General features: G+C 42.5%; 1 protein-coding gene across 1 annotated transcript in view; it reads right to left on the minus strand.

The window, feature by feature from the left end:
• Positions 1-7,166: 7,166 nt before the first annotated feature.
• Positions 7,167-25,006, minus strand: part of Smpx (small muscle protein X-linked) — a 48,494-nt gene continuing 30,654 nt past the window's right edge. Inside the window, exon 5 of the mRNA XM_057760164.1 lies at positions 7,167-7,589. The gene's annotated coding sequence lies outside the window, so the exon portion shown is untranslated. The remainder of the gene's footprint in view (positions 7,590-25,006) is intronic.

Raw genomic sequence — 25,006 nt, forward strand, 5'->3', positions numbered from 1 at the left:
ACAGAGATCCACGGCTAAGCACTGGGCCAAGCTTCTGGAGACCAGTCCAAGAGAGGGAGGAGTGAGAATATGAGCAAAGGGGTCAAGACTATGATGGTGATACCCACAGAAACAACTGACCTGAGTTAATAGGAGCTCAGTGACTCTGGTCTGACAGCAGAAGGACCTGTAGAGGACTAAACTAGGCCCTCTGAATGTTGGTGACAGATGTGTGGTTGGGGCAGTCTTTGCAGCCACTGGTAGTAAGACCAGGATTTATCCCTAGTGCTTGAATTGGCTTTTTAGAGTCCAGTCTTTTTGGAAAGATACCTTGCTCAGCCTAAATATAGAAGAGGAGGGCCTTGGTCCTGCCTCAAAGTGATGTGCTAGACTTTGTTGACTCCCCATGGGAAGCTTTACCCTCTCTGAGGAGTGGATGGGGCTGGGGTAGGGGGAAGGTGAGGGAAGCAGAAGAGGGGCGGGAGTGGGACTGGCATAGGTATGCAAAATGAGAAAAGATCCTTTAAAAATAAATTAATTAATAAAGATATTTTTTTAATGTTGTTCTTTTAACATGCCATTGTTGTTATTTCTCAGTCATTCTTCAAAGTTGCTGCCTCCCTATGATACAACTGCCTTGTGTCTGGACATCCATCGCTGGGGTTTCCACTACACAAGGAATCAGAGACAAGACATCAGGCATCCAAAGGAAGGGTCTTCTGTCCCAAGTCTCTGGTTTCCAGAATCATAGCGTGTGATTTCATCTGATTCACTGGGATCAAAAGTTGGCAAATAACCATAATATCTGAAGACCAGAGACTGTTACATAATCATCCTTTGGTGGAGACAATGAGGTCATGTGTTTGCCCATCTAATTGCTGATCAGGGACACGTTTGATTGTAAATAATTTGCTCACTGGCCCACGACTTAATTACTGAGTGTCTGAATCAACAAAGCTTTTAGATGTAGGTCTTGCCTAATGGTGCATTTGTTAGAGATCATTGCCTTCATCTGGCCTCTAAAGGAAAGGTCTGGGGGATATGGCGGACCACTGCCAACACCGTTCTCAATGACCTCATATTGGAAAATATGCCAGTTCCCACAGTTTATTCTCCAGCCAACAATGGGCTTTATTGTTTGTGTCCAGGGCCAAATAGAATGAGTCTCGGAGTATCAGATATTGGTAAAACCTCTTGTGGAAGTAGACTTTCTGGGGGAAATGAATGGTACTGGCCTAGAGGAAATGGTTTCCATGCCCAAGCTGGTAAAGCGCTGCCCAGAAAACCCCACCCATCGGTATGTGAATAGTGGTAACGAGGTCCCTTCAGCCTGAAACACCATTGTCAGAGCTGATGCCTTGCAATGAATTCAAGACTTGGAAAAATATCAATTTTATTATTAGTAGTAGTCGTCGTAGTATCATTATTATTTTGGTTTTTCAAGACAGGGTTTCTCTGTGTAGCCCTGGCTGTCCTGGAACTCACTCTGTAGACCAAGCTGGCCTTGAACCCACAGAGATCCACCTGCCTCTACCTCCCAAGTGTTGAGATTAAAGGTGTGCCCCACCATGGCCAGTGGGAAAACATTAATTTTGAGGGTTAAGATTTTTTTTGGTGTTTTGATTGTTTGAGGTTTAAAAATTCTTGATCTATGCATTATTGTTATTTTATCACTAGAGACCATTATACTACTTCCTATTTCTCCAACTGCAATTTTAGATAAACACAGCAAGCTATTTTTTAAAAAATTACAGTGAAATTGGATTCATCTACATAATTTTTTAGAACACTAAACAAAGGCCTGCTTTTCAATAATAAACAGAAGCTCCCAGGTCTTGCTGAGTGCTGAGCCTTCTAGAAGTTGCAATATCTCCCTTGGCTTCTTTGGATGCTCATCACCTCCTACCAGATGCAAGAAAACACAATCTGAGCTCAAGAATTGTTTTGTGGCCAGAGTCCAAACACAGCAGCAAACAAAGCAAAACAAAATCGTCAGTCTATAGTGAAGTCTTCCTTGTTGCATTTTCTTGTGTTTCTTTCTAAAGCCTGCCATTAGAGACAAAGGGATGTGGCTTGTATAGGAGCAGGGCGGCATTATTAGTGTGTTCTACAATGCTGTTGGAAAGAACAGTGTTCTGCCTAGGGCACTAATATAGATGAGCAAATAACTGATAAGTCAGGGTAGAAAGACAGGGAAAATTATGGGGACCCGGAGAGAAAAAAGAGCCTCTCATCCCCATGTCTAGCTTAGAGACTTTCATTAACCAAGAAACAAGAACTCCAGCACCATTTGTTGTGAAGGTTGCCAAACTACAGTCCATAGAGTTACTGTGTATTGAAAAAGCAGTAAAACCAGGCTTAAGGTGGAAATGTGGACAGGGTTTCACTCCTTTTTCCAGACACTCTGAGAACCTTGCCTACTGGGAAGGTGTTTTACCTTCCTGCATCCCTGAGATCTAGATGGTTACCTTATCAATTGTAATCCTGTCAAGTGCCCATCGGAGCCATCCTAAGTTTTCCTTTAGTTTTCTTAGGAGTAGTTTGAATATAATTGCTTCAAAAACTCCCAAAGCCCTAATATGACTATTGTGAAACTAAAATGAAGTATGACATCTTACAGAAGTTCATACCATGCTCTTAAGTATGCCTTTGCTTGCTTTCTGAGTGCCTCTTTCTCCTCGTGGACAAGCCCATGTGGTAGAATATTATTTGAAAATGTGTTACGTTTGTTTATGCTGTGGAACATTTGTTTTAACGATGCAAAGATGTGGTGCATTCTTTTATGTTGTGTTTGTTTAACTCTGTGAAGCTGTGTCATTTTGCCTGTCTAAAACATTTGATTGATCGATTAGAGAACTGAATGGCCAATAGCAAGGCAGGAGAAAAGGGGGAGGGGCTGGCAGGCAGGAGAAATCTGAGCAGGGAGATGAAGCAATGAGATCTAGGGGCAAGAGAAGAAGGACTCCAGGAGCTAGCCACCCAACTACATAGCAAGCCACAGAGTAAGAAGTAAAGAAAGGTATATAGAATAAAGATAAAAGCCCAGAAGCAAAAAATAGATGGGAATAATTTAAGAAAAGTTGGCTAAGAACCTGAAAACAACCTAAATGCCCCTCTACCAAAGAATGGATAAGGAAAATGTGATACATTTACACAATGGAGTACTACACAGCAGAAAAAAAATGACATTTTGAAATTTGCAGGCAAATGGATGGAGCTAGAAAACATCATATTGAGTAAGGTAACCTAGAACCAAAAAGACAAATATCCTATGTACTCGCTCATAAATGATTTTTAAATATAAAGCAAAGAAAACCAGCCTACAAATCACAATCCCAGAGAACCTAGACAATAATGAGAGACATACATGGATCTAACCTACATGGAAAGTAGAAAAAGACAAGATCTCCTGAGTAAATTGGGAGCATGGGGACCATGGGACACAGTTGAAGGGGAGGGGAGAGAAAGGGGGGGAGAGTAGAGAAAAATGTATAGCTCAATAAAATCAATTTTTTAAAAAAAAGTAAAGCTGGCTAGAAATAAGCCAAGCTAAGGTTGGGCATTTATAAGTAATAATAAGTTTTCATGTGTATTTATTTTGGACCTAGGTGGTGCCTTCCCCCAAAGAGCCAAAAGAGCCCAAAGAGTAACAAACAACAACAAGCCCATTATAAAGCACCTTTCAAAAGATCTCCAACTCTGTTTCCTACTGCCTAGTCCCCAAATATTTTGCTTTGTCAAAACCACAGATCCAGGTTTGGACTGAATTTAGGTTCCTAAAAGACTAAGGGAACTCCTCAGGCTGTTGCAGATGACAGAGTGGAGCTGAGCCTCCTTCCCTGTCTCCCTTGACAATAAGAAGCAAGAATAACTTCCAGAGAAGTGTATTCTGCATTCCCGTTTCTGTATTCCTGGACCCATTAGCCACCCACACAACACGACTGGACAAAACCTGCCCATGCCTTCCCTACCCATCTGAACTCAGAATCCTATTTGCAACTGAGATTTCCGAGGGCAGGCCTGCCTGTGCCTGGCAGCTCAACTGTAGGCATTTGAAGCCCTAGGGAAAAGTCTCTTTCTCTCTGGAATCTGCATCTTAATGCATTCACTGAGCCCTTCGAGCTGGTCATAAAAAATGAGCCTTGTTAGTGTGGTTTCTCGCAGTCAGTCATGTCCCAGAATTATTTTGTCCAGGAGGAGAAGTCAAATGTTAATGGATTGATCTTTCTCTTTTAATAAACAAGCACAGAGGTGAAGGTTGTGAGGGCCAAAGCATCCCAGAATCTGAAAATGATTGCTTAATCGAGGCTGTTTTTCTTTTTCAGAACACCTTTAGGTGAAGATGCTGTTAAGACTACCATCTTACTTTAAGGCTGAATGCCCTGTGTTATAATCAGAATGGGGTTCTGTGGGGTTTTTTGTTTGTTTTGGTTTTGTTTTGCTTTGCCAGTGTCATTTGCTTTCAGTACAGGATCTATACAAATCTGATCATTTTGCCTAGAGAAAGAAAAGAACTCTGTACACGAGCTCTCTGGGTTCCCTTGGCCTGGCAATATGCTGGCGGTTTGCAGTCCCCTCTAGAGAATGCTCTGTGTGTGAATGAATACATGATTGTGTCTGAATGTTATAATATAGCCCTTCCTTCAAAAGCACACAGAAATTTCATTAATGGCGTGTGAGTCAAAGAAAAGCAAAGGGCCACATTGATGCATACATTCCGCATCAGGTTACAGTCCCAAGGGGGCACCAATTAGCAAGTTAAATGCAGTTTCTATTTCAAGCTAGATTACAAAGCAATGGGATAATGCCGCAGGCCTTTAAAGAGAACGCATTTTAATTGATCAGTCTGTAGTCCTTGAATCCAAATGAGTCCTCTTCTCATTCCCAAGGGGGAGACCCTAATTCTAGGTCAGCTGAAGAATGGAGGGGAGTCTATTTCACAAGATGGCACATTCAAATTAATAGCCTTCTTTCCACAGGCCTATTCATAATGGGAGGCTTTTTTAAATCCTCTAACTACTCCTGTTCAAAACCTACGGATTCATTTGGGTAATTGTCACCCACCCCCACCCCACCCCCATGCCCTGGGCTTTGCTGCTAGAATACCACTGTCAGGTATTCGGGAAGTAACCTTGGAAACAAAGATAATTACCTTCCAGTCTTGGCTGTCAAAATGTAAAGATCATACAAAATGAGGGGCGGAAGTGACTCTGTGCAGACTCTTCCATCTTGGCAGCTGCTACTCCACAAAGAGAGAATTCCCATATGTCCCTTGCAGTTCTAGGTCCCGTTGGGCCTTCTCTTTTTATTCTGTCTCAAGCTCCGTAGGGAGGAAAGGGGGCAAGTGGGAGGTGCTCATGTAGATGGACTTGTTTCCCCCAGCACAGCGTTCTCCTGGCCCATGGTGAACAGCCAGGATAACGGGTTCAGTGAATGCTGTATTCAGATTCTAACGGAAATCACACCATTGCAGATGTGTGCTAACAAATGTGCATGCTGAACACACTGCTGTTTTCCTACAAAACCTTCAACTATTTGAACCGTCTTTATCTTCCGTGGAAAAGGTTTATACATGATGTGTTTCTTATAAATACTTGGCATGAATAAGCCCGATTCAACAAGATATATGGGATTTCTGTTTTGAGATGGTGTCTCAGTATGTTGCCCAGAGTAGTACTGAACTACTGGGCTCCAGCAATCCTCCTGCCTCTGTCTCCCCAGTGGCTGGGACTACAGGTACAAGCCACCCACCCTATCAGGTTGATGTATAGGTGGGAGTCATGTTTGTTTGTTTTGCTGGGGACCGAACCCACTAGCAGACAAATGCACTACCACTGAGACACCACACACAGCTCAAGATGAATATTTAAATTACTTAGTGTGAAATATGTGAATTTTGCAAACGATAACTTAATTGAAAGCAAGGATTCTTCTTTTCTTATATTATAGTATATGTACCATCCAATGACTATTTCAATATGGAACTTTCCATATCATATAGATAGTGGATTTGAGCCTTAACAAAATTGCATACATATTAAATTCAAAACTCTCCTAAATCCACTGAATTTGTCTCATGACTTGACTTAGTATTATGCTGTGAATGTGCCTTGGAGATTCATTAAAAAGTGGAGACCGTTTTTATAACATTAAACTAGACCTTCATTTTGAAGCAGAACATGCTAATCTATATTTAAACAAAGTGAGCACTGGAGTAAATTTGATAACACACTGTCCAACCATACCGGACGGCCTGAGGAAGCATCACAGTCCCAGATAGGAGCACAACTTGATGGAGGTTCACCCCACAGTCTGGCAAAAACCCCTGGGAGCCCAAGTGGGTGGGAGCCAATTAGACAACGGCAACCCTAAGAAAACCACCTCTGGAGAAGGGAAATGCATGCCAGTCTTTCCCACCTGTGGCTTTCAGAAGCACTTTGAGCTTTTGACAATGACTGCTTCTGGAGCAGCGAGAAAGACCTTCGAGCTCCAGCGATAGTGCTGTGGCCTGGTAGGGGAAACACTGATTTTCACACTTGATTTTCACACAGTCCGGTGTTTGATAATCTGGTCCCTTACTGTGTGGTTGCCCAATGCTTCTTCTCAGTTTATAATAGTATTAATCATTAATTAAATTTATCCTCTCTCTCTCTCTCTCTCTCTCTCTCTCTCTCTCTCTCTCTCTCTCTCTCTCTCCTCTTTCTCTCCCTTAAGATGGGGCCTTCATTTGTAGCCCAGACTGGCTTTGACCTGGTCATCATGCTGCCTTAGCCTGTAAGTGTTGGTATCACAGACCTGTGTCTAGATGAGTCTCCATCTTGAAAAGATACATATTTTGCCTCCTTTGACCAACCCCTCTCTTTTGATCTCATCACTCAGCTTTACTGGGTGTTAAAAAGAACTCTGTTCCTTCTAGAATAGGAGATTTCTGAGCCTCCGTGGATCTAAAATGCACTCACCATCCATGTCTTCCTCGGATGGGAGGTAGCAGCAGTACAAAATTACTCATGCAATATTTAAGCTCATATGCGATGATCAGTCAGCCATAGTGTTTCCCATGGTGCCTAATAATTCAGAAGGCCCCACTTAGGCAATATGGAACTTGACTGCCTCGTACATCATATTTCTCTCCACTTTAGGAAACATGTAGCTATCTGAAGGTATGAAAATTCATTTAGTCTAGATTCATATTTTACATTTACTCAAATATTTATTTGAACTCATAAAAAGTTAATTGAGGTAATTTAAAAGGTGAAGAACTAAAAGACCTCTCAAATATTGACCAAGGGACTCTGAAAAGCAACTTCAAGAACTTAACACCCAGATCACTGCAGGCACATTGCCATAGCCCTGCACACAAGCACATCTCTCCTCAAACCACGCTCCCCAGCTGCTGAATTCATGGGCTGATTTGCTCTGCAAGGTGCCAAAAATGTAGCTAAAGTGAGAAATGCAACCAACCAGAAGGAAGAAATATACATGTACAAACAGGATTTTTTTCTAGAGTCTTGGGAATTCAGAAGGTTCATAATCGTCATACAAATATATAAACTTTTAAGGAGTGCATTTATTTTAATCCATTTTGTTCTCCTTAGTTCTTCACATCAACCCTGCAAAAGAAAAGGCAAGCATATCATTAGGTTCTTTCCCTCCTTGATTTTATTAAGATATGACTAACAAACAGAAACTGTATATTTACAATGTGATGTGATGTTTTGATATATGCATACACCATGAAGTGATTAAATCAAGCTAATTAGCATCTATAACAACTCACACATTTTTTATGGTTAGAACACTGACAGTCTACTCTCAACAATTTCCAAATATGTACTACCTTATTAACAGAAGTCACCATACAGGACAACATTCCTGCGTGTAGCTGACATTTTGTACCTTCTCAACATTTTCACATGTCTGCAGCGCCATAGAAACCACCATTATATTTTCTCTGTTTGTGCAAACTCAATATTTAGATTTCACATACAAGTGAGGTCATATAGCAACCTTCTTTCTCTGTCTAGCTTAGTTCACTTAATGCACTGGCCAAGTTCACTAATTTAGTTTTCATGTGATATTTTTAGGAACACCTTATATACCAAAATGATTAGCACAAGTTAAATGAGGTATAAGACCCCATTTTGACTTACAAATGCATCTCTCAATTCTAAGTATGCAATGTGAACTGCGGAAAAAGTATAGTATAGCCATCAACTTTGGTTCTAGCGATTTAAGTAATTGCGGACGAAATTAGGATGGTACTCCTCGAAAGAATTAAAAATGTATGCAGAATTTAAAACAATAACTTGGCAAAACCTAGCCTGGTAGAAATTTCCATTCGTGCCTCTAATTCAGTCCTTTCTCTATCCATTTCCACTGCCATGGGACTCCAGTTCCCTACAGTTGTAGGCAGGGTGGAAGCCCTAATGCCTGGGTTTGGACGTGTGATTTTCTTTGGCCAAGGAAATGAAACGGAAGTGTCTTTACATGTATTACATGATTTCGCTTGTTTGTTCCTCCATTAATGCCATAACATGAGTAAGCCCAGGCAAGCCTTTTGACCCCCAAAGAATGAGAAACCTGTAGCAAAGAGCTAAAAGACTTGAAGACTCCTAAGTGAGTACAACCAAGATCAGCTAAACACAAAACACATGAGCCAGAATGAAAACATCTTTTGTTTTCATCATTGGATTTGGAAGCCATTCATTATGCAGCGATAGCTAATAACATGGTGCCGTTTCTTTCCAAAGGTCTTCCCCAGCAAGTCTCACACATTATTGACACATTTGTTTCCCATTAGTCTTTAGCGCCATTCTTTGCGTGCTTTACTCATGTGAATGGGCAGATTGTTTCTAAGTAGAATAAATATCTTTTTTTATTACCAATGGCTGGATTTTAAAAAAAATCTGCAGCAAAGGTGACATGACTGCTGGGGCAAAAACGAAGACTTGGCTTCTCTCCGCAGCCCTTGATTTCTTCTCCACTTCAAACGCTGGCAAGCCAAATGCTATATTTCTCCATCGCTCTCATAGCTAGTGGGAGTCGCAGAGCCCAGATATGGCCTATGAGCCCTGAGGAGAAGTGTACAGCTGATATCTTTTGGAAAGCTTTGTTTCACAGTATGCATTTGTAGAGTTCACAGAGCCCTATGCGGCTCTGAACATTTGTAACATGACCGGGATGTAGGCTGTACTGCTCTCCTTGCTGAGATGAAATGCAGAGAGCTTCCAAAAGCAAAGGGACCTTGCTCAAAGCCTCACCTCTTCTAAATGGAAAAAAAAAAAACCAGATTTTAACTTAGGTGTCTGGACTCTAAGGCTCTTTCCAGTCTACTAACAAGGATAATTTGGATGACTCTTTGAACTAGAGGGAAAAGCAGGAGGCCATTATGGTTGTAAACTGAAATGACCTCTTGAATTTCTAGAGAATTTGATTTTTGAATTGTAGTATGACCACAACATGAGATCTACTCTCAACAAACATTTAAGTGTAAAGTATGTTATTGTTGGCTTAGGTAAAATGTATAGTAGATCCCTACAGATAATTCATCTTGTTTAACTGAAATTTTATATCCACTGATGTGTAACCCCTTATTTTTTCCTGCCACCTGCCCCTAGCAAGAAACTTGGCTTTTATGGGTTTGACTAGTAAGGTACATCATATAAATGAAATCAGATAGTGTATGTCTTTTTGTGAGTAGTATGTTTCGGTTTGTATAATGCTGCCCAGTTCATCCATGACCTTTAGTGCAGAATTTCTAGGCTAGATAGAATTCCCTTGTGTGTGTATATATATCATGATATATGTATCATGATATATATATATATATCATGTTATTTATCCATTGCACTGTTATATATTTAAGGGTTTTTTCTTTTTTCTAACAGCTTTCAAAAGTCACCAAGAGTAAGTAAGATGCCGCATTTGTCCCTGTCCTGGGCTTCTAGATGAGATGGAGATCACTGACTGGCCGCCTCACGTCCCCACACTGGGCACCATGCCGGTCCTGTCTGTAACCACCCTCTCTCATACTTAAGCCCTCTGAGCTCACCAAATCACACATGCACTGCTTCTGCAACATGGCAATGTTGTCAGACTTCTTGTCCCTTGCTAACACATTGGGACTGTCACCCCACTTCTCCAATTCTGCTGCTATGCCTCATCTTCATCCCCTTGCATTTCCCACTAGAACTCTCCTGCCATGGGCTAGAACTTTCTGAATGATTTGCACATGCCCTATCCATTTTCATTTCCATCCGCTGGCCTCTCAACTGCACCTGACACAGAAGCCTCAGGACTGATGAATAGGGACCACTGGAGAAATGATAACTGAGTTGGAGTTACAGATAGCCTCACGGTCTTCAATATGAGACGGCAGGAATGAGCAAGGGGTCGTAGATTTAATAAACCAAGACTGATGATTTGATGTGCTATGTCCCCACTGTGCTGTCAATTCTTCTCTAGACCCCAGACAGAGTCCCACCATGACTAGAGTGTGCTATATTCAATTTATTGCAGTGAGCTCTGTGTTGGGTGACATATGGCCAGCCTTTCTGGCTAAGTGAGAGTCCATAACAAGCTGACCTTGAAGCTAAGACATTCCTTGGACTTCTCTGAACAGCATAAAAGGGGTGGTGATCCATATCAAATTGTCACTGAGGCATATTCTGTGAAGTGTGATTTCTTTCTGAGAAATGTCCAAACAGTGAAGCACTGTCTACAGCCCAGAGTCGGTACCATTTATATGACAGGCTCGATGCCGACTCTGAACACTCAGCATCTTCCCAGCTACGTAGAATCATGGCTTTCCTGAGAAATATTATTTAGACGGCCCTAGCCTTAAAGGAAGTAGACTCCTTCTCCCCAGCCACTGTGCCTAAGAGCCAAAGCAGTCTGCAAAACCCTGGTTAAAGAGGGGGATTCTGGGTCTGTGCCATAAGCCTGTATTTCAATGGAAAAAGACAAAGAGCTGATAGTGATGCTACCAGTTTTGCTTACCTATTATGAGCTAGGCACTCCAGTTACTCCCCTCTGTCTACAGATTGAGCCTGGTTGTTCCTATAGGAGTCAGGCAGGAAGTAATAGGACAGTAGAAACACCCCAGTTGCCTTATAGATCACCCGTTAGCCCACCCAGTTCCCTTTCCCATAGAATTTAAGTGAGCCCAGGCATAGAACTCTGCTCACGGATAAAGTCAAATATAATCTCCCCTGGACTTCAAAGCCCCAGAGGAGTGGAGTCTGTCTCGCTGGTCTCATGGGACTCACTGTGTGCTGAGAATCCCTGGCTGATACCAGAATACAAAAAGCCAGGAATCCAGAGCCCAGCACTCTGTTCTCTGAGTCAGGGCTCTAATTTAGAAATGGAATCAATGGGAAGCTAGCCAGAGCTAAAACTGCCCTTGCTGTAAAGCACACTTGTTTGTCAGAGTGTTGGAATGCAAGTGTGTTGGGCAATCACCAGGGCCATGATCTTCACCACCTAGAAAACAGTCGTCAGTGACTCTGCTGTGTCCTAGCCTCAGGACGGGAAGGTGAAATACCCGATGAAAAGTCACTTGACAGCTACCCAACACTTCTTTTCTCCCCTAAATTTGAAAAGCCAGACACCCATCCTCCAGTTTCTCTTTGGCCAGGGCCCATTTTGGCTAGTATAAGAAATATACCAAAGACCTCCCCTGTGCCACTCTAAGTCCAGGTTGAGGATCATGTGATGTTTATGCCTACCAATGACCCATTTATAGCTGTCTTCCTCATAGTCACTGTGGTCCCACACACATCATAGGAGAAATGGAGTCCACTCAACACTTGTCTGCATTTGAACCGGTTCAAACCTTCGAGTTCACTAGAGGTTGGCAGAGTAAAGCAAGGTTCTGGTATCTGTGGAGTCTTCTAAAGTCTGCAAGGCACACTGGCACACATTGTCCTACGGAGGCATCATGATCACTCCGTGAGGTTGGTAGTGCAAACTATAACAACAGCATGAAAGAAACATCATAAACCCACAATGAGAGAAGGCATGTGCCACTTAGAACTCTGTCTAGGCAACCCGAAGCCCTGTAATCTTTTAAAAGCTGAAACAACGAATTTGTGATCCTAGAGAAGCTAAATAAGAAGGTGAACCCAAAGAATAACATATAGTTATCCTCCTGGATATTGGAAGTGGACAAGATTGCCGGACAGGGGTTGGGAGCATGGGGGTGGGGGTGTAAAAATACAGACCTTCCTAGACCTGGGGGATAAAGGGAGATGGGGAGAGAGAAGGGAGAAGGGGAGGATGGGAAGATCCTGAGGGAATGGGATGGTTGGGATGGAGGAGGGGTGGATGTGGGAGCAGGGAATTAGATATCTTAATTAAGGGAGCCATTTTAGGGTTGGCAAGAGACTTGACTCTGGAGCGGTTCCCAAGTGTCCAAGGAGATGTCCCCAGCTTGTTCATTGGGCAGCAGAGGAGAGGGTGCCTGAACTGGCCCTATCCTATAACCACACTGATGAATATCTTGCATATCACCATAGAACCTTCATCTGGCGATGGATGGAGATAGAGACTGAGACCCACAATGGAGCACTGGACTGAGCTCCCAAGGTCCTAATGAGGAGCAGAAGGAGGGAGAACATGAGCAAGGAAGTCAGGACCACGAGGGGTGCGCCCACCCATTGAGACTGTGGGACAGATCTAATGGGAGCTCACCAAGGCCAGCTGGACTGCAACTGATGGAGCATGTGATCAAACTGGACTCTCTGAACGTGGCTGACTGTGGAGGCTGACAGAGAAGCCCAAGACAATGGCGCTGGGTTTTGATTCTACTGCATGGACAGGCTTTGTGAGAGCCTAGTCTGTTTTGATGCTCACCTTCCTAGACCTGGGGGGAGCATGGAGGACCTTGGACTTCCATAGGGTAGGGAACCCTGACTGCTCCTTGGACTGGAGAGGAAGGGGGAGGGGGAGGGGAGGGAAGTGGGAGGAGGGAAGGAGGTGGAAATTTTCAATAAAAAAAAAGAAAGAAAAGAAAATCTGAAACAAAGGCTCATAGAGTCAGCGAAACAAAATCCTAAGTCAGATTTTAGAAGTATTTTACTAAAGTATGTGACAAAAACCTTCTCTACCAAAGCAGAGCTCAGTGACCTCTAGTGGGAGACACAGTGGTAAGTTGAGGGGGCTGCAGTCTCAAGAAAGATTTATTTCCATATGATGAAGAAAGCCTTGTATCCTATGTATGTCTTAACATCCTAGGCCTAGAGACAAAGGTTTGTTTGTTTTCTTGAATTTAAAGGTTGAATACAGGGCCGCACACCGGATAAACACATCATCTGGCATTAACTTACACCCCTTCCCTCTTGATAAGACTTTCCTTAATTTATGCATAATCTCCAAATTACAGTGGCTGGGTTTTAATGTACAATAGTATAAAATAATTGTTTGCTTTTAGGCCTTTGAAAAACATTAAGAAGACAATCCAATAATAGGTCTATTAAGCAAACTTGTTGTAAGGCGAGCGGCAGGGCTGCGTCCCCAGCCACCTGCACGGCTAGCTTTTTGCCCCAAAATAATTACACGGAAACTGTATTCTTTTAAACACTGCTTGGTCCATTAGTTCCAGCCTCTTATTGGCTAGCTCTTACATATTGATCTAACCCATTTCTAATATTCTGAGTAGTACCACGAGCTGGCTTACCAGGAAAGATCTTAACCTGTGTCTGTCTGGAGTGGGAGAATCATGGCGACTCACTGACTCAGCTTCTTTCTCCCAGCATTCTGTTCTGTCTACTCCGCCTACCTAATTTTCTGTCCTATTAAAGGGCTAAGGCAGTTTTTTTTATTTAACCAATGAAATTAACTCCTCCATCACAAACTGGTACAAGCACTTGAGGAAATATAAGAGATACAGTGATATGATAAACAAGAAATGAAAAAAATACACATGGTATTATGAGTTCATTTTTTTTAACCATAGATTAAGATGTTAGTGTTTTTGATTCACAACTTGCAGGGGATCTTTATATAACTATATATTTCATGAAAAAAACTTTAGTTTTTATCAGACATGTTCTCATGCATCCCAGACTAGCTTGAACTCATCATATAGGCAAGAATGGCCTTGAACTCCTGATGCTTCTGCCCAACCTCCCCAGTAAATTACAGGCATGCACTACCATGCCTGGTTTAAATGGTGATGGCAACTGATCCAGGAGCTTAATACAAGCATTCTATCACCTGAGCTCCAGTTCCCCGGCCCCTTTTTTTGGTAGGATTATTTGTTAAGTGTTTTTTAAGTACAAAAGTTAACTAGGATAAGAAGGATGATTTGGATGGCCATCTAGTTAACTAGGGTCAGAAGGATGATTTGGATGGCCATCTAGTTAACTAGGGTCAGAAGGATGATTTGGATGGCCATCTAGTTAACTAGGGTCAGAAGGATGATTTGGATGGCCATCTAAGAAGCTTAAGTCAATGCTTTTATCTGCCACCCATCCTCGATCATTCAACTACTATTTTAAAAGCTAATCATGACCTAATCCTAACCTTTGATGACGCCAAAAAATATTTTTTAACACGGGTTTCTCCGTTGTATAGCTCTGGCTGTCCTGGAACTGGCTATGTAGACCAGGCTAGCCTTGAACTCACAAAGCCTTGAACTCACAGAGATTCGCCTGCCTCTACCGTCTGGCTGCTGGGATTAAGGCATGTGCCACTATGCCCAACTTCACCAAAATATTTTAAGTACATAATTTTATTAGTTAAAGGGTCAGAAAAAGATGTTTATGGAAAGGAAAAGAATCATACCTTAAAGGGTCTTACAGGCTGTTGTAAATCACTCCTAAATTGTACTCATTTTTAAACTCAAAACAGGATATCAAAGAGCTGTACAGGAGAATCACCTGGAGATTTATTTGTAATCCCAGAGCCCAGATTGCCCTTGAGCAATTACATCAGCATCTCTAGGGGTGCAATCAGTAGTTTTTACAGTTTCCCAGGTACTCTGATGCGAAGCCAAGGTTGACAACCACAGGTCTAAAAGGGCTCCTCTCACTTCAATGTCCAGATGCCCTAGGGATCTTATTAAACTGAGGGTTTGGACTTTGTAAAGTCTGGGGATGGAGCTTGAGCTTGTGTGTGTCCCCCACCTTCCCAGGGGATATACATAGCTGTTGTTCCATGGACCATCCATGGAAACCTAAGGGGACTCGAGAAGTGATTCTCAACAGGGCTTAGTACCACAGACATGTGACAATGTGTGAAGACGTAGTTAGTGATTACAAACAGTAGAAAGGGGTGTCTGTGGCATAAGCAAGTGTCTTTGAGCAGAGTTCTCTGGCCCCAGAGTTAACAGGATGGAAGAAGAGAAATCCAGATCTAGAGAGAGCTGTTTCTGGTGAAAGAAAATGCTTCCAAACTTGAGCCAGAACAGAGCGTTTGGTCTCTGGTGTAATAAAAGCTTTCTTCTGGGAAGCACTGCCAGTAAAACCTGAGAGATTTTCTGATAAACTTAATGAGATTAAGAGTCCCTTCTGGGAAATTAGATTTACCTGCTCTGCTAAATTTACCTTGTAACAGAGTTTAATGATCACTTGTACCTGGGCTCACAATGTTTACTAGTCCCATTTTTTTCTTATTCCAACATTTGAACAGGGTTTCTGAAGCCTCTTTAAGAAACTCTGAAATGAAGCTTTGATTAGTGCCTGTAATCAGTGCATCAGAGAAACTGCTTCAACATCCTTAGCCCAACCTGCCTCCCAGCTGAGTACCAAATGAGCTCCTGACTATAGATTTGGTAGTGTTTTCTGCATATCTGTTGTGGAGACCATGCCAAGCCTTCACATCCCAGCTCTCCTGCTTTCTACCTGTGCACCTTGGACAAGTTACCTAACCTTGTGAGCTCCAATTTTTTTAATGATAGAAAAATAATAGTGTCAAGCTCATATGACAGTCGTGAGGATAACACATTAAAGCGTTTAGCAGACGGCCTCCCACATAGTGCGAACTGTGCCAATCTTCTCAAAGACCCACACAAAGCTGATAAATCAGCACATCCTTCCTCTGTCTTCCAAGCAAGGCTTTCAGCCTGTGTCATCTTATTTTCATGCTTTTAGTGGTACTGATGGTCGGGAGAGATCTAAATGTACTGAAAGGAGGTAACAAGGGCTTGACAGCCGTCAAGATGACTCAGCTGTCCCGCAAACGTGCTGTCCAACGTTCAATCCCCAGAACCCACATGGTGGAAGGAGAGAATAGACTCCTGGAAATTGTCCTTTGACCTCCACATGGATATCATAGAATATACATACACATACATCTGTGTGCGCATGCACACACCACCACCACCATCACAAGAGTAGTAATAAGTGAAACCAAATCATATTTTCAAAAAGAAATGAGTGAGCTAAGTTGAAGGAAGAAAAAAAAATAGAAGGGCTTGGGGCTCAGCAGAAAACTGGGTCTCTCAGAAAAAAAGCATTTCAATTCTAGATCCCCAGATGCCTTGGAAGGCTAAAGAAAATTCCTGCAGGTGATGGAAACATTTCTTGGAGTAGTAAATACAAGACAGTTCCTAACTGACTAGATACTGGGGCATGCCATCAGAACTAAGACTGAGCTCTTTCCCTGCCACTTCAAAGTACTTCGAGGGCTAGGAGGGCTTTGTCTTGAAATAAAGTAGAAATGGACAGTTTCTTGGATGTCATAGCTTAATTTTGAACAGGGGAAACAGGCCTTGTGAGGGAGACAGATCCATTCCTAATGATTTAATCCTTAATAAAACACTTCTATAAATGGAACTCGAGAGAAAAGGTAGCTTGTCAGAGGGCAAAGGAGCCAGCCCCATTAAACAAAATAGGTCAGGCAATGAGGAAGGTGTCGTGTCTCCTGACTAGATAATTTGATCAAGGATGACAGGCCTTGTCATTTTTGAGCTGACTAAAAAATGAGAGTGGATATACAAGAGGTTGCTCGCATGTCTCCTTTCTTAGAAGATATCTATATCTAACAGAGTCTTGGAGAGAACTGATAATATTTACCACAGCTTTGAGTGCTGTCCTTAAAAACCTGTGTATATTTGAGTGTGAATGTGTTTGTATATGTTCAGAAATAAGTTTTCCAGGAAGAAAAAAGCTGCAGTGCTTCTTGTAGAGAGTTCTTAGAGAGACCAGCATTTTGGTTTCACTGTTTTTGCTTATTTTTCTGATTTTAGCCCTCAGAAATCAGGAAAGAGGGTAAAAAAAAATTGCAAAGTAAACAGGTTAAATAAAGTGAAGAAAAGTTAAAAATCTACCCCTCTCATATGTAAAAGTTTTAGTTCATGTTTCTCTCTCTCCTCTCTCTCTCCTCTCTCTCTCTTCTCTCTCTCCTCTCTCTCTCCCTCTTCTCTCTCTCCCTCTCTCTCCCTCTCTCCTCTCTCTCTCTCTCTCTCTCTCTCTCTCTCTCTCTCTCTCTCTCCCCCTCTCTCCCTCTCTCTCTCTCTCCTGCTCCCTAAAGATTCATATGAGTGATAAAATCAATCCCCTACTGTTCAGAGTCTGCACTTTGTTTGGATATGGTTTATAGTGCTGTCATCTGCTAGGAGCATCAGGGACAGCAGCTTCATGCTTAAAAATAATCTTTCCCACTGGGCAGTGGTGGCACATGCCTTTAATTCCAGCACTCGGGAGGCAGAGGTAGGCAGATCTCTGTGAGTTCAAGGCCAGACTGGTCTACAAGAGTGAGTTTCAGAACAGGCTCCAGAGCTACAGAGAAATTCTGTCTCAAAAAACCAAAAAAAAAAAAATCTTTCCCATCTTCATAAAGATAAACAGAATTTAGTGTTTGAAATACATATATGAAGTAGTAAGCCAGACATGATGATACATGCCTATAATCCTGGGACTTCAGAGGCAGAAGAGACAAAAGGATCAGCACAGTTAGAGACTAATCTGGTCTTCATAGCTGGCTTCAACATAAAACTCAGGACTATAGAGAGATACCCTATCACGAAAGGAGAAAGAGGAGGAGTGGGGAAGGAGGGAGGAAAATGAAGAGGAAAAAGAAACAGGAGCCAGGAGAATGGAGGAGGAGTAGAAGGAGGGAGGAGGAAAGGAGGAGAAAGGAGAAGAGAGTGGGGATAAGGATGAGGAAACGGGACAAGGGGAGGATAAAGAGGAGGAGGAAGGGGAACAAGTAGTCCTTGGTGACGTTGGCAGTGATTAAGGATTATAGAGATAAAAACACAGCAAAGACGTTACTGTGTGTATCTAAGATACGACAAACATCTATATGGCTTTGGGAAAACTTCTCTGGAACTCGGTTTTGCTACCTCTAAAAGGAAATACGCCCCCAAATAGCCCCCAGTGATCCTTGCTCTTGGAGTTCACACCCCTATGAAGTTCCCTTCAACACAAAACAGGACTGACTTGTGAAAACCAAGTGGCAGAGTGTGGCTTGCAGCACTAGATCACAACAGACTTCCCATGCTTGGATCAGATGCAGAAATGTAGCCCAATGGGTGAGGTCCCCCAGCGAAAGCACCAAAACCTACTGATAAACAATCATTGCCAGCTAGCCAGCAATGTGATTGAGCCACCCTGAAACCGGACCATCTGGTTCTGTCAAGACTTTGTTCCAGCTGATATCCTGACTATAGCATTTGAGGAGGAGCCAAGACTGGAATCACTTACCTTAGCCCCTTCTGAATGAGGTAATAAGCATCGTTCTCAGAAGTTGCTGTGTTGGGAGTTCCTTGTTGCACATCAATAGCTAATATCATTGCCTTAACTAAGTCCAGTTGTTATATTCGGTCACTGAATAGGTAATTCTTGATAAGAATCATGAAAAGCTAATGTTACATCTGAAGGTCAGAAGTATAATTCTAGTTGCAGGATAGAATCTCACGGCTTTGGGCATTTTTTGAAGGGATGGAAGAAAGAGACAGTCAAATTTTACAGAGCCAAAATTCTGAGAACTGAAAAGTTTAACCTTGTAAAAGCAAACCAGCCCAACTGGCTAACCTTTGTTAGAGGGAAATAAGTTTTGATAAGGCTTAAAGGTTGCCAGATTTGTGGTTAGACTCAAGTGATTCTCCAGAGTAAGGGTCATGATCTGGAAAGCAGAGAGTATAGAGAAGACCTCAGCATAGGTCTGGTCTTGGGCTTTGGTTGGAAGAAATGGCACTGGTGATCTTCTGACCTATGAGGCTGTATGGATGGATACATGGATGGACATGTGATAGAGTGCTGATGAAGCCCAGCATGCCTGTGGAACTGGGATGACTTCAGCTCCCTTTCAGCACAATCTGGATATTGTTTGGACTCCTATGTCAATCTGGATGCCTTAATATCTTCCTCCGTGTCTTATCCCAAGAATAAACCAGGCTCACCAATGAGTCACTGTATACAAAGTATACATCTATACCAGGAAAGCGTGGTTGTTTTTCACATTTGGAGACTTTCATCCCAACAGCCTTGGTATTTAGCCAAAGAAGCACTTTCCAAATCCAGAATGATCTCAGTCTGTTTGTCAAGAGAGAATGTGATAAACAACCTCCAACTCAGTTTTTCTCAGACAAGCATCAAAATCACCTTCTGATGACCAAGTCTACTTTTCCTTAAAGAGGTGGTTGGTAACCAGGCAGATCCCTATGGCTCTAATGTGCAGTCAGTACCACAGATAAAGGCTCCGACTGTATCTAGCATTTTGCTCTGATGTGAAGATAATTAGAATAAAAATAAGTGATTCTTGCCCAGAGCCCAAGCCTGGACAACTCAATTGCTCAGAAATCAGCTTCAGTCCTTAAGTCATAATATTTTTAAATAAACTATAAAGCTGGTTATCACTCGTCCAAGTAGCTGAGATCCTTTGGTTCTGTCTGCTCTTGGACATGAAAAGTGTTCAAATTTAGAACCTCTTTTATGTTTTACTTCCACTAGTTGGACATTCATAAAAGAATGTTTGAACGAAGATTATCACACCCAACTCCTTTGTATTATTGTATACCTGGAGCTCAACAAAGCCTTCATTAGACATATTTTCATATAGGGCAGGGAGATGACTTAGTCATTAAAGTGTCTGCTTCACAAGTCTGAGGGCCCAAGATACCCAGTGCCCACATAAAAGACTGGCATAGGTGTAACCTCAGCACTGAGGGAAGGAGAGAGCAGGTAGACCCTTCCAGCTCATTATCCAGACAGCCTAGTCTCATGAATGAGCTCCAGGTCGAATGTATTCACACACACCCATACAAACACCACACCTGCAAAATTAAAGAATTATTTTCGCAGAGGTTTGCAAAACTGATTTTTCGTCTTCTCTATCATTTTATCCAGGGATTTGTCTGTGTTGTTTCTTACATATCAATCTAGAAGACTCTTGAGAATTTTAGAAAGAAGAGTCAAGTGGCACACTGAGCCCTGGCTTGCCAACCTCTGATCTAAAACACTGTAGAAATTAAGATTGTATCTATGAGTCTAAGTGGCTGGCAGATAAATCTATAACATTGGTAGAAGTCCTTATTATTTACATGAGGATTGTCTCTTGGGATATACAAAGTCTATTAAATCACATGGGGAGAAAAGGTGAAATCTGGAAAAAAAAAAAAAAAAAAAAAAAAAAAACATGGGAACTGTCCTATCTGCCACATGGAAAACCTGCTTAGGATATGATTGAGTGTTGCACAGCCTGGATTCCGGCTGCCCCACTGTCTAGATTTGCCATGTTGGGAGAAAACATGTTCCTGCTCTGTCCCTGTTTTCTCATTTATACAATGCCATCCTTACACACATTTTTTTTTAATTTGAGTCTCACAGGTCCTTAGTGCCTGGTCACTAGAAATACTATAACAAGCATTTGTGATCCCTGCTTTACTGAATTTCAGTGAAGAAGTCTGACTACATCTCTTACTACGCACTTGAATCTTGGCTATAAAAGTGGGGTGGGTGAAAGGCCAGGCATGCTGCATGTCAGTGGCTCTCAAAGTAGAATCCCCAAACCACCAGTAGCAGTAACAGCGGCCACCATGAAAACTTGTCGCAAAAAACACTTTCTGGGACCCATTCCAGACCTACTGAATCAGGAATGTGGGGGGGTTAGCCTGGAAGTCTGAGACTCGGCAATCCCTCCAGATGATTTTAACATTAAATGTTGAAGGACTGTTTGGGGAAGGGAAGGAGACTTATGCATGAGCAGAGGACATATGTGGGAAGGGAATAAAGAGAGAATGTGGTCTAAGTACAATATTGAATATGTATGAAAATGTCATAAGGAAACTCATGACTTTGTGTGTTAAGTAAAAAAATAGTTTTTAATTGAAAATCATCGTTCTCATCTCAGAGTTTTCTTCATACCCCAAGACCACTGCCAAGAATTCTGTCCTTGGTGCTGCTATGGTCCCCATTCTCCTCAAGATCTCAGTTAAAAATAGGAAAAGGCTTGCTTCTTGAATTGGCAGCCCATCCATGCAAAGTCAGCCAGGAAGAATAACTACACCATTGGATTCTAGAATCTAACCCTGCAATGATCTCGGCAGGTTGGAAGTGTCTGCCAAAATTCACAGAGCTGTTTGGATTTTTAATGGAGACAGCTTTATATTTCATGTAACTCAAGTTTCTTGGCATTTTACCACCTACATGTGCAGGAGGGTTGTCATAGCATGGCTGCGCTGTGAGCTCTGTGGCCTTAGAGCATACCGTGGTGAAGGCTGCAGAATTGAGGCAGATTATGCAAAACTGACCTATGGTTCAAGAGGTGAAGCCCTGGCAACTACCTCTTGATAGGTCAGAATTTGACTGCCTAGTGAGAAAGAGTGTTCCCCAGGAGAGAAAAGTGAGTGTGACTTCAGCTAGAGAGATGACAGCCACAGGCTGTATTAAGGGCTTCCAGAAGCAGTGTGCTGTAGTTGCATTTGCCATTCCCATTGATCCAGAACAGTGGTTCTCATCCTGTGAATCATGACCCTCCATTTGGAGGTAGTCGAATTATACTTTCACGGGGGTCACTAAGACCATCAGAAAACACAGATAATTATATTATTATTCAAAATTACAGTTATGAAGTAGCAATAGAAATACTTTTCTGGCTGGGGGTCCCCACCACATGAGGAACTGTAGTAAAGGGTCAAAGTGAGTCCAAATTGTGACAACGCTCCTCTTCCTGCCCACCAGGGACTCTGAATCCAGCTGGGCTGGTGGAGTGGCATGCTCCTGGCAGTGGAAGCAGGCCTATAATTGGCTCATTATTGGATTGGATTTGGCACAAAATGACTTCCAGGCTCTCTGCTTCCTGACAGGCAATAAGCAGCAAGTTTTGTATATGATGCTGCAGGGAATCTAAGATACCTGTCTTTGCTGCTGCTGCTGCTGCTGCTGCTGCTGCTGCTGCTGCTGCTGCTGCTGCTGCTGCTGCTGCTGCTGCTGCTGGAAAGCTTTACAGAATTCACTTTTAGAATGGCGATTTAGGGTATTTTGAAGTACCTCTCCCCCCCCCCGAACTATTGTTTTCTACATAGTGTTTCTGATTTTAAGACATTCACCTAATCTCCATAATCCTGGATGTTTTGTGTCAGTGTGTGTGTGTGTGTGTGAGATGCTTTGCTGCTTGCATGTGAGTAAATGTGGTACTGAATTATGATGTTTTTACATTTATTTGTACATATGCGTGTGACTGTACCGCAGCTCACATGTGGCGGCTGGAAAGCAGCTTAAGGGAACTCTGTTCTCTCCTTCTACCGTGTAGGTCCTGGGGACTGAACTCAAGCTGACAGGCTTGGTGGCAAGCATCTTTATTCACTGAGCCATCTCCCTGGCATGAGTATAGCTCTTTTTAATTTAAACATCAGGGTCTGCAGCCCAGTGGTGGGGCATTAGCATGTGCAAAGTCCTGGGTTTGATAACCAGTACTAGACACAGGAAGCAAATAAACACTAAATATGGGTAGAAATGGATATGGTACATTTCTTTTGAAATACATCTGTCATGACACATCATTATTGGTTAGAAAGGATTATTATCCCCTATTGCATGGGGACTTAAAATAGATGTACTTCATAACCAGTCTTAAAATTCCCTTCCACTGATGGGAAATGACAACACATCCCACAGTCCTCCACCCTGTGAAGTTGGAAGTCACATAAGAATGAATTGCAGATCTAATTCCTGTCTGACTGAGCTCACAGTGCTGATGAGCGGCTTGAAATGGAATGAACATGAAAATACTTTTGAATTCTAGAATCTAGTCTGGAGGCTTGCTAATGTCATTTCTACTGCTAGGTCCCAGTTAAAAGATGAAGGGTTTTTTCTACAAGCCCCCCCACACACACAAAAAAAAAAACACGTCTTTTTCTTTATTGCCTGCTTATGATGCCCCTTTAAGCAGACATTTTGCAAAGTCTGTAGGTTTTCATACTATTTAGCACGTGTATTTGTTAGTGGCTGCCTGCCTGCCTGTCTCCCTTTTACTGTAATGGAACTATCACTTAACTGCCAAATTAAGAAATGCAGAAAGAAAGAGGAAACCCTCCTGCGGGGTACTAATTGGGTGTTAGTGGGGCATAAGGTTAGAGCAGGATGTAATAGAGAAAACCACCAGGGTCTGTCTGGATGTTCAGACTGACATGGTTCTCATTTTATTCCCAGGACCAGACTTCAGTAATACATAGTCTGTGTATGAGACGTTACTCTAACAGGTGAGATGCTTCTTTCTGTTCTTCTAGGCCGATCCGAAAAAGCACAACAAGGAGTAAATGAAACTCAGCAACTTTTCTTTGACATCGGAGAAACAGCAGCTCGATCACCCAATGTTCTTAGCACTGATTCTCTTTGGAGGAAAATCCAGAAACTACAGGTCATTTACTCGTGGAAAACTGGGAGAAGAAGAGAAAAAAAATCCCTTGAAGTTTTCACTAGAAAATGAAAGTGCTCTAAAGAAATCCTGGCGCTGCCTTCTGGAAGAAAGGGCTTTGGAACACTGCCGCCAAGCAGGCTTTCAAAACTGGAGCTGCACTGCCTCCTCCAGGAAAAAGAGGACCCTTGCAGCCTGAAAATCAACTCAGACAACAGAAGCTCTGGCAGAACAAAGTAGGTGGTGCCTGAGACACGGGTCCTCTGGGATGCTTAGGAGCCTCTGGGTGAGCTCAGATTAGTCACAGATAATTAGTGCTTTTTCATTTTCAGCACACTTTCTTCCCGATCTCTACAGAAATAGGCTGAGCTACTCTTTAGAGGGTATGTTATTTAAAAGCGAAACAAATCTCAGCTTTGGAAGCGAGAGACAGAGTGCAGGGACAGCAAAAGGGAGAAATGTTTCCTCAACGCTTGTTTGTCTTCGGTGGCCCACCTGAAACACCTCACTGGCCTTAGGGCTTCACCATGTGGATTCCTGTTTGTAGATTCAGCTCAGACTGGTCACAGCATCACAATACAGCACAAGTGGAAATGCAGCACATGCTTTCCAGAACAAGTAGCATCTAATTGCTTTGTGTTAGGTGGGAAAATCTGAGCCCTGTCCACACCATCTTGTGCCATCAAACTGACTCTATAATTGCCCCCCCCCCTTTGCTGACTCCAATTCAAAACCTTATTTCTTCATTTCACCTGTGAGCAAATATCCCCTCTCCCATCCGTTCCTAACTATGCCAAGTTCTTGCTATCTACTTCTAGTATATTCTTGCCTGACACAGGAGGTACACACATATCTTAAATTTTTTCCTGGTCAGGCATAGTTTATAGTGATAACGTGCATTTTTGAAGGAGAAAAGCTGATCCAGTTAGGATAAATTCTACCTAGCCCATGTACAAAATGATTAAGAAATGAAAATAGAATCTAAACAAGTGAATGTTTGAACTCTTGGCATTTAGTAACCCTACTAGGCAAGTTTTCAGGAGCTGTCTCTGGAACTAAAGGCCAGGCATCTTTTGTACTGATTGAGACTCAGGCAAGAGCTAGACAGGAAGAGGTGTAGTGCTTGCTTGCCCAGGGCTCAGTTGTCCCTGCTGCATTTCAGGGCAGATCTTCTGACATGGAAGGAAGTACCACTGACCCTCTAGGAGGAGGCCCCCTGGGGCTTTCT

The sequence above is a fragment of the Chionomys nivalis genome, chromosome X (assembly GCF_950005125.1).
Source record: "Chionomys nivalis chromosome X, mChiNiv1.1, whole genome shotgun sequence".
In the NCBI taxonomy this organism is placed as follows: domain Eukaryota; kingdom Metazoa; phylum Chordata; class Mammalia; order Rodentia; family Cricetidae; genus Chionomys; species Chionomys nivalis.